The sequence below is a fragment of the Macrobrachium nipponense genome, chromosome 18 (assembly GCF_015104395.2).
Source record: "Macrobrachium nipponense isolate FS-2020 chromosome 18, ASM1510439v2, whole genome shotgun sequence".
NCBI classification, from domain to species: domain Eukaryota; kingdom Metazoa; phylum Arthropoda; class Malacostraca; order Decapoda; family Palaemonidae; genus Macrobrachium; species Macrobrachium nipponense.
In genome coordinates, this window is record NC_087211.1 from 29,623,225 (window position 1) to 29,632,960 (window position 9,736).

Below are 9,736 nucleotides of genomic sequence, written 5' to 3' on the forward strand. Positions count from 1 at the left end.
AAAATGAACAAAATGGCTTAAAAGGCATATTTGTTAGTTTTGGCGGTGGTCCCACGTTACTGTAGTAGTTCTTGCTTTACAAACAAGAAATTCACAAATTCTTCATTGCACAGCATACGAATCAATTTGTAATTATGTCTCGTCGTGCAATTTGTTAAAGGGGCTTAACACGGCGAATAGTTAATAACATATCTTGGTAAACTATGTAGAGAATCAGCAATATGAAGGGAAATAAGTTGACTTTCATTCAAAAGAAAGTGTAAAATTATCAGAAATGTTCTGCAAATCATATATCATTAGGTTTCTACAGGAAAATGGGGGAACAAACTATTCTGATAAAATAATATACATCAGGTGAATGGAAATCGAGGGAATTTCATCGCAGGTACATTATTACTGTCACCTAATGAGTTTTTGTAAGTTTCTAATAGCTATAAACTTTTATAAGTAATTTTACGCAATGGATATCGAATAACATAGGGAAATGTTGCTTTGTAAACTGATTCGCATGGAGTAACAACGTCTCTCTCGAAGTGGACAAACGTACGATGTTACACACAAATTTGAATGGTTGCATTACAAGAAAAGCAAACGTTATTTTTCATTAGCTATGTATGAATATGAATTCGAATGATAAATTACTGTCGATGAATCGCAAAAATGTGATCTAAGATGAGAAAAAAGATTAAATGTGTTGGTGACGTACAATATGTTTTCCGAACACCCGAAAACAGTTCACAATGCACTGGAAGCCGCGCCGCGGAAATCTTTCGTTTTCAGTTGCCTGTAAGTGTTTGTTGTGAGCATATCTGTGTATCTCCGAAAAGTAAGACTTTGTGACTCTATGACTGTTACAGAGACCTTTAATTGGTCCTGAATTGAGTGTGTTTATTGAACAGGCGTCAATGCCAAGCGATTTTAGTTAAAGGAACGAAGATTCAAATTGGGATATCGTACATAACTTCCATGGGTATCTTGTGCTAAGTCGGTAAGTTGTCAAACTCCTTGAGCGACTTCGATGGTAGTCTGTGTGTAGTAGTAGTACCTATGCTAACTTGAAAGTGAGGGCAAATATTAACCAAGTGCAGTTCTCTGGGAAAGATGATTTCCATGGCTATTTTCATGTAGTTTAACTAAATGTTTGCAAATATATGCTAGGTTTTTCGCTTCGTACCTCCCAACACTCAAGTTGGGCCAAACAATTATGGGGCAGTGTTCCTTTGTGGGTAACCAGGGCTCGGGTGGGCGAACACCGAAAGCTACCTACCTAGCTATTCTGTACAGCAGAGATTATTAGATACAACGAAGGCAAAGGGTAAACGTTGAGCAAAGTATAGTCAATGGTACATGAGTAATTGGCACTAATAATAAAAACCAAGTAGTAGTACCTCCTACTGTTGTGTGAAGGGCGAAGTTGTCTTCAAGTGGCAATTGGGGATACCTACCTATACCATACAGATGCAGAATATACAGCCAATCCTAACCATCATAATTTAATTAGCTATCCTATCGACCTAGTATTGTCTGATGAAGTCCTTACTAGCCCTATGTAGTATAAAGATTTGCGAATAAAAGTTGTAGTTGTAATGTATAAAAATGTGCGAATAAAAGTTGTTCACCATATCCCGAAATGTTAGAATATGGTCTTCCTTAATTATTAGCTAGTAGGTAATAACATTCGGGTATACAGTTCTTGCAGCATGGCATACGTTTCTCAGATTTATTTTCAACGTGAAAGGCAGCGATGCCATTTTCTAGGCTCTTCTTATGCATCATGCCAATTTGACCGTGAGTGTCGGTCTGTAGCTAAATGGCACTGATGGGTAGCTATTTTTTAGACTCAACCAGTGACACTCATAGGACGATTTTGGCTTCTCTCTGGTCAGGCCAGTAAGCCTATTAGACCGAATCAAGGCCAAGTGACCCCATCCAGACCCAAATGAATTCCATGCATACTATTTGATACAATTAACTAGTTAGGTGAAAACAGAAAATAATATGTATGCTAATAAAGTTATTATTCTACAAATTTTTTTTTCAATGATTCATTTCATGTCAAGATGTTTGCATACTAGTCTACATTCAGAATGTAAAAAAAAAAAACACATTTTATAGAGGCTTAACCCTGTTATGCTATTAATTTATTGGTCTAAGCATTCCTATTAAGTTTATGTATACTTTGGAAGTGGTTATCTCAAATTGCTGAACAAATCATTTTAAATATAAGTAATGATAGCTTGTGTGGACTCAAGTCAACTACACTATTGCACTAGGTATGTCTCAAATTTAAATTTGGGATGAATATTGGGTAGATCTAGGGTACTTATCCGCGGCAGCATAGACTATGGCAGTTGCGGTTTTTCTATGCAGTTTTACCTCCTGAACAAGAATTTTAAGTAATATTTATTTGGACGACTGTAATTAACCCCCAGGGGCCAGTACCAAACACAGCGAAATACATTGGATGCCCCAATCTCTAGTGGATGTCGTATCCGCGGTTACGTTCCTTGCCTGTAGAAATACCGAATATTGCGTGAAGGGTCAGAGCTATGGTAGGCATGGATGCCTGCACATAGAGGTACGAGGGGCCACTTGCCTCCCCCCCCTGAAATCACGGAAAAGATCTAGCCATATATTTTACATTTAACTACATCACTCTTTTCCTTCCATTTTAGAAAATATTCTTTCATTTTAAGTAAATTAAAGATATCATTTTGTATATATTTGTGTAATATTTGTATACAGTACTATAAAACTGTTGTTCTTTCCAGAAATATTTGAATTCAGCTGAACAGTATATGGAACTATTGAAAACAAGTTAATGTATTATTGCATTTATTCTTTATCGCATCCTGAATTATTGGCATCACAGTTCCACTGCATATAATACTATATACTATACATATATTTATATATATATATATATATATATATATATAATATATATATACTATATATATATAATAAATTATATTATTATTATAATATTATTATTATATATATATTCATACCCTTCTATAGAATGTAGTATATATATATAGTTACACACACACACACACACATATATATATATATATATATATATATATATATATATATATATATGACTGGTAAAAATGTTGTTACAACAGAATTCCATCTAATAAAAGGAGCCCACAGAAATGCCTAAATATGGAGAAAATACTATATTTAAGAGACTGCTGTCTCTCTCTCTTCAGGTATTTTCTCTCTATATTTTGGCATTTTTATGGGCTCCTTTTATTAGATATATGTATATATATATATATATATATATATATCTATCTATAATAATACCATCTATTATATATATATATTATATATATATATATATATAGATATATAATATATTATATATATAATCTATATCTATATCTATCCTATCTATCCGATCGATATAAATTATATTAATATCTTATATATATCTAATATATATCTATATTATATATATCTATATATAATATATATCTATTATATATATATACATATATCTATTGACTGGTAAAAATGTTCTATCACAACAGAGTTCCATCTAAATAAAGGTGTCCATAAAAACACCAAAATATAGAAAGACAGTACTATATTTCAGAGACTGCTGTCTCTCTCTTCAGGTAGGTAAAGAAATATAGTACTTTCTTCCTATATTTTGACATCTTATGGGCTCCTTTTATTATTAATTATTCAGATATACATATATATATAGAGGATATATATATATATATATATATATATATATATATATATTAGTATATATATTTTATGTATAGGTATATATATACATGTATATATATATATACATATATATATATATATATATATATATATATATATATATATATATAGATATATATATACATTAGTCATAGAAGAGTATGATTTGGGCTGAGCTGGAAACTGATAATGACCCTCATTCTGCATCTTACCATCTAATGCTGGATTTGGTAAAGGTAATTCTGGTTAGATCATATTCCCTTAGAAATGCCTATAAACAGGACTGCCATCATATATAATATATATATATATTATATATTTAATATATAGCCATTATATATATATATATAGATATATAATTTATAATATTATCTATATATATATATAATATATATATATATAATATATATATATATATCGATATATATATATATTATAATATATATATATATATTATATATATATATATGTGTGTGTGGTGTGTGTGTAACTATATATATAATATACTACATTCTTTAGAAGGGTATGATTTTGTCTGAGCTGGAAACTGATAGGATTTGGGTGGAATTTGCAGTTTTGACAAATACATATCTAGATTAATCTACAATACAAAATTAGTCCTGGCATGTTACGTTATATACATTTTCTGTGTATTCATATATGTTTAATGTTTTTTTGTAAAAATTTTTGCATTGCAAAAATTGTTATTGTTTACCAAATGGAGGATTATTGAGGTACTTTTAAGCATAAGATTTTTTGCTGGTCAGTCACCCTCTGTATAATCTTTTGATCATCTTGTCCCTGCTTCTGAGCTGTTGGGGCTGATGTTTTGTAAATCCTCTTAACCCTTTTCGGTAGGTATACTAATTCTTCAGTTGTCTTGGATTCCAGGTACATATTGTGTTCCTTTGTAGCTCCCATCAGTCATTTACACCTGCTTTCTTTGTAAACTTATATTTATATTTCCTAAGTCTGCTAAGTAATGGACAAGAAGTTGAAAGGCCTTGCACAACTCCGTTATTTGTTTCCTTCTGGAAATTTGTCTTTATTTATATATTAAAGGATAATTGTTGCTTAATGCTTGTACATGAATCAAGGTGATGCAATAAAAATACTACACACATTATATATATATACATATATATTATATATTATATACAGGCAGTCCCCGGGTTACGATGGGGGTTCCGTTCTTAAGACGCGTCGTAACCCGAAAATCGTCGTTAAGCCGGAACGACGTTGGAAAAATGTCTTAAACTAATAAAAAGTTATAAAAACCTTACTTGTAATCCTTTGGTTACACTACATGTTGTTTCCTGTAGTTTTATGTACAACCTGGAGTTATTTTATAAAAAAAAATGCTGGTTCTTGAAGGTAAAAACTATGTAATCCTCTGGTGATACTACATCTTGAAGTTTTATGTACAACCTGGAGTGATTTTGCCAAATCTTGATGGCTACAAGAACAGTTGATTACTATTTACGTATCATATAGACTAATTAAAGTAAACGTATCTTTAAATAGGCTTATATATTAGTATCAACAAAACATTTACTGGCATGAGTCAGAGGCCGTTTAATGAAACGAACACTTCTCTGTCCTATCTGTTCAGAAAATAAACGTCACGTCAATCCCCAAGACCATTGGCAAATGATCTCATTTCCCAAGACGCCTCTCTCTCTCTCTCTCTCTCTCTGCTCTCTCTCTCCTCTCTCTCTCCTCTCTCTGATCAAATTACTGGATAATGTCTCTCTTTGGATACTTGGAATTTGCGTTGTAATCTAACCAGAAACTTTGTTTTGTTATTATTACTGGAAACAAGCAATGATTTTTTCATTATTTGCGCTTTGGGACTGTTATAAACTTTGCGCATCACAAGCTAGTATGTATTCATTTGCTCGGAAACTAGTTCCGCATATGAGGCGTCACTAAAAAACATAGAAAAATACGACATAAGAAGTGTCGAAAATCATCATAACCTCAAAATTTTTGTTGTAATCTAACCAGAAACTTATTTTTATTAATATACTGTGCTAAACTATAAAGGATTTTTATCATAGTATGCGTTTATTAAAAGCATCGTTAACTCAGAGCGTCGGAAGCGTCAGCGTCATAACGTCGTAACCCAGGGTGGATTTTTAAATGAATATTTAAGAAAAAGCGTCGTAACCTCGGAACGTCGTAAGCCGGAGCCGTCGTAACCTGGGGACTGCCTGTATATATATATATATATATATATATATATATATATATATATATTATATATATATAATATATATATATATATATATAATATATATATATACTATATATATATTATATATCCTATATATATATATATTATATATATATATATATATATAGTATAGCTATATGTTATACATACAGTGGTACCTTGACCTACGAGTGAATATATATACAAGTTTTCCGAGGTACGATTTTTAGCTTTGCTACACAAGCAAAATATTGATGAGAAGGAAGCATGTGGACCCTTTGCTTCCCAAGTTAGTTTAGTCAAAGCCTTCGAAGAAGTCTCTGTATTGTGGAAGACTGGTTATCAACTGAGAGAGTCAGGCAAGGCTTCTTTTGCTTTTCTACCATCAAAGTTTATCAACAAGAGATACCATTTCTATGTGACAAGAGAAGCTCCTTCCATGGGAGTTTCTGCCTCCTCCCAGGGGGACTTCTCCGGTTTTTTCGGCGCTAATTGCAGAGCAGCGTTTTCGGCGGTGAAGGTGTTCTTTTCTTTGTCCAAATTAGACCATTTGGCCAAGAACCTCTTTAAGGTCCTGGAAATTATGAGTTTTCTGACTGGATAGTTGGAGCTCTTGGTTTGAAGATTGAGGATTGCCCCTCTATTCCAGAAGATGTGATGTAGTATTGGTTAGGGGTTCTTTCGTGTGCCGACAGATCTGTTAGGGATGCTCAAGAAGAGACAACTTTGGTGCTCCTTCGTCATGAAAGGAGTAACTTCTTTCCAGAAGTGGCTTTGCTTTTCTAGCCATTAGATAAGCAACACTTATTTCCGGAGGAAATGGTTAATGCTATTCTTTCTGCTTTAGAGAAAAAGTCGAAAAATGATCTGTTGGCCAAGTCGACTAAGCGAGTGAAAGCCTCCTCTGTGACTCCTAACAAATCTTCCTCTCCTTTGCAGCAGCCTTTTCGTGGAGGTAGAACAAGGCCCTTCGTCAGACCTCGCTCAAACCTGCGCCCACCTTCCAAATCCACGACAAAATCTGCTTCTGAGTCTTCCTCCAAGTAATATTACTATGCTTCATGCTCCGATAGGTTGCACCTGTTTTGTGAGGAGTGGAATTGCAGAGGGGCAGACCCTTGGGTGGTCCAGGTTCTTCACCTCAGTTACTCCTTTCCTTTCAAAGCTGCTCCTCCTCCTCTCAAATGTGCCAATCGTATTGTTGGCTTACTTTCTGGGCTTGGAGAAGGTGGCAATAGAGTTAGTAATCAACAAATCATCTCCAAGGTTTTACTACCACCTTTTTGTAGTCCCCAAAGCATCAGGGACCCGTGTTGGATGTGAGGGCTCTGAACTTGTTTGTCTCGAAAACAAAGTTCAATATGGAAACAACCCACTTGGTCCTAGCATCACTTCGCCAAGGAGACTGCATGGTCTCCTTGGACATGCAAGATGTTTATTTCCATATTCTGATTCATCAGGAATCAAGGAAATTTCTCTGGTTTGTTTTCATGGGCAAAATATTCCAATTTCGAGCGCTGTTTTTCTGTCTTTCGATGGCTACTCAGGTATTTACCCAAGTTTTGGCTCCTGTAGGGAAGTGGCTACATCTCCTGAATATCAATGTGGCACTTTGCGTAGATGACTGGCTTTTCCACTCCTCATCGGAAAGCCAGTGCATGAAGGATCTAGAGAGGACTCTTTGTTTGACTTGCTCATTAGGGATTCTCATTGAGAAGATATCAAAACTGATTCTGACTCAGAAAGTTCTATATTTGGGAATGACTCAATACTCAAGCTTTTCGGGCTTTTCTCTACCCGGAAAGAGTTCAGCCCTGGATTCAGGTAGTTTAGGAGTTCCTGAACTGTCAATCTTGTTCGCTCTTCAGTGGATGAGTCTTCTGGGCACTTTATCATTGGTAGAGAAGTTTGTAAGACTCGGAAGGTTATTTATGCAACCCCTTCAATTCTTCATGAAGGCATCATGGTGCAGGAAGTCTCAACCGGACTCAAAGGTGTTCGACATCATGAAGGAGATCAAAAAGGGTCTAGCATGTTGGCTCTCGGAAGGCATTTCTCTTCTTCCTCTCTACCCAACCCTACAGTTCTTTTCTGGCACTTCCGACGTAGGTTGGGGAGCAGTCTTAGGAGAGATGAAAGTGTCGGGAATATGGTTGATGGAGCAGAGTTCCCTTCACATCAAAGTAAAGGAGTTACTAGCTGTCCATCTGGGTCTGCAAGCTTTCGTTCACCAGATCACAGGGAAAGCAGTGGCAGTGCATGTAGACAACTCCATTCAGAAGCAAGGGGGGACACACACTCTCTCCCTTTACGAGAAAGCAAGGGACCTCCTTTTATGGGCAGAAAGGAAGTAAGTGTCTCTAATTTCTTGGTTTGTCCAGGAGAGGATGAACGTTTTGGCAGACGAATTGAGTTGAGGTCAATAGGTTCTTCCATTGGAATGACTGTTGATTCCAAGGTTTGCCTCGACCTTTGGAAGGTATGGGGAAAACCGGCAATAAATCTATTCACCACTTCCAGCAACAATCAACTCCCTCTATTTTGCTCTCCAGTTCCAGATCCTCTAGCATGGTCCATCAACGTAATGCTGCTGGACTGGTTTGGACTGGACGCATACGCCTTTCCTCCATTCGGGCTGATAAGGCAAGTTCTGAACAAAGTCCGCTTTCATCAGAATGTGTCTCTCACTCTTGTAGCACCATTCTGGCCAAGAAAGGAATTGTTTCCAGATCTCAGTCTACTTGTAGATTTTCTGAGACTCCTGCCATCCAAGAAGTCGCTATTCAGACAACTGCATTTTGCAAGGTTCCATCAAGGGTTGTCTGCTCTGGCCCTGACAGGCTACAGATTGTCAGGAGCCTTGTCAGAGCAAAAGGCTTTTCGAGAAAAGCTTTGGAAGCTATCGCTAAGTGTAGAAGAGCTTTTAACAGACACTACCAATCCAATTGGGGAGTGTTTAGAGGAAGGTGTAAGGAGAATAAAGTCTTCTTCTGAGACCTCTATAAGCCAGATAGCAGACTCTTCTTTTCCTAAGAGTATCTAGACGCTTGGCTCCCTCGAAGATTAAGGATCACAGGGTGAAGTTAGCTTCTGTATTTAAACACAGAGGCATTGACCTGCCTAATAATAGTGACCTTTCGGACTTGATTAAGTCTTTCAAAACTTCTAATTGCTCAAAAGATTCAGTGCCTTGGAACCTTGACGTAGTGCTCAAGTAGCTTTTGAGTTCCTCTTTTGAATTGATGTGGTCTTTGATGACGAAGCTAACCAAGAAGACATTATTCTTGATAGCATTAGCTTTGGCAAGACCTGTTAGCGAACTCCATGCTATGGAGAAAAGAGTTGGCTTCTCTCAAGGGGATGCAGTCTGCCCGTTGATGTTGAATTTCCTAGCCAAGAACAAAAACCCTTTGAAACTTTGGCCCCGCTCCATCACACTTAAGAGTTTGGCTAATATTCTCGGTCCGGAGGAAGAGGAAAGATTTTAAAACACATTCTCATGTCCACAAAGAAGAATATCCCATGTTGAAAGTCAAGGCACACGAAGTCCGAGCCGTAGTGACCTCTCTGGCGTTAAGGCATGGTTTGTTGTCCGCTATTCTGCAGAGTACCTTTTGGGGGTTAAAGTTGGTGTTTGTGTTTCATTACCTGTAAGAGATTGAGACGGTGTTTGAAGACTGTACGTATTTCTGTTGGTCCTATTTCCGTAGCTGGCATGGTGTTAGGAGAAATGACATAGGGGGTTGGTCCCTCTCTGTATTTGTGCCTTGTATCAAGGTTGCTGTGTTAAGG

The 9,736-nt window shown here is 36.2% G+C and overlaps 1 protein-coding gene across 2 annotated transcripts in view; it reads left to right on the forward strand.

The window, feature by feature from the left end:
- Positions 1–772: 772 nt before the first annotated feature.
- LOC135196946 (uncharacterized) overlaps positions 773–9,736 on the forward strand; it is a 124,793-nt gene continuing 115,829 nt past the window's right edge. For both annotated transcript variants that reach the window (XM_064223793.1, XM_064223792.1), the window contains exon 1: positions 773–988. The gene's annotated coding sequence lies outside the window, so the exon portion shown is untranslated. The remainder of the gene's footprint in view (positions 989–9,736) is intronic.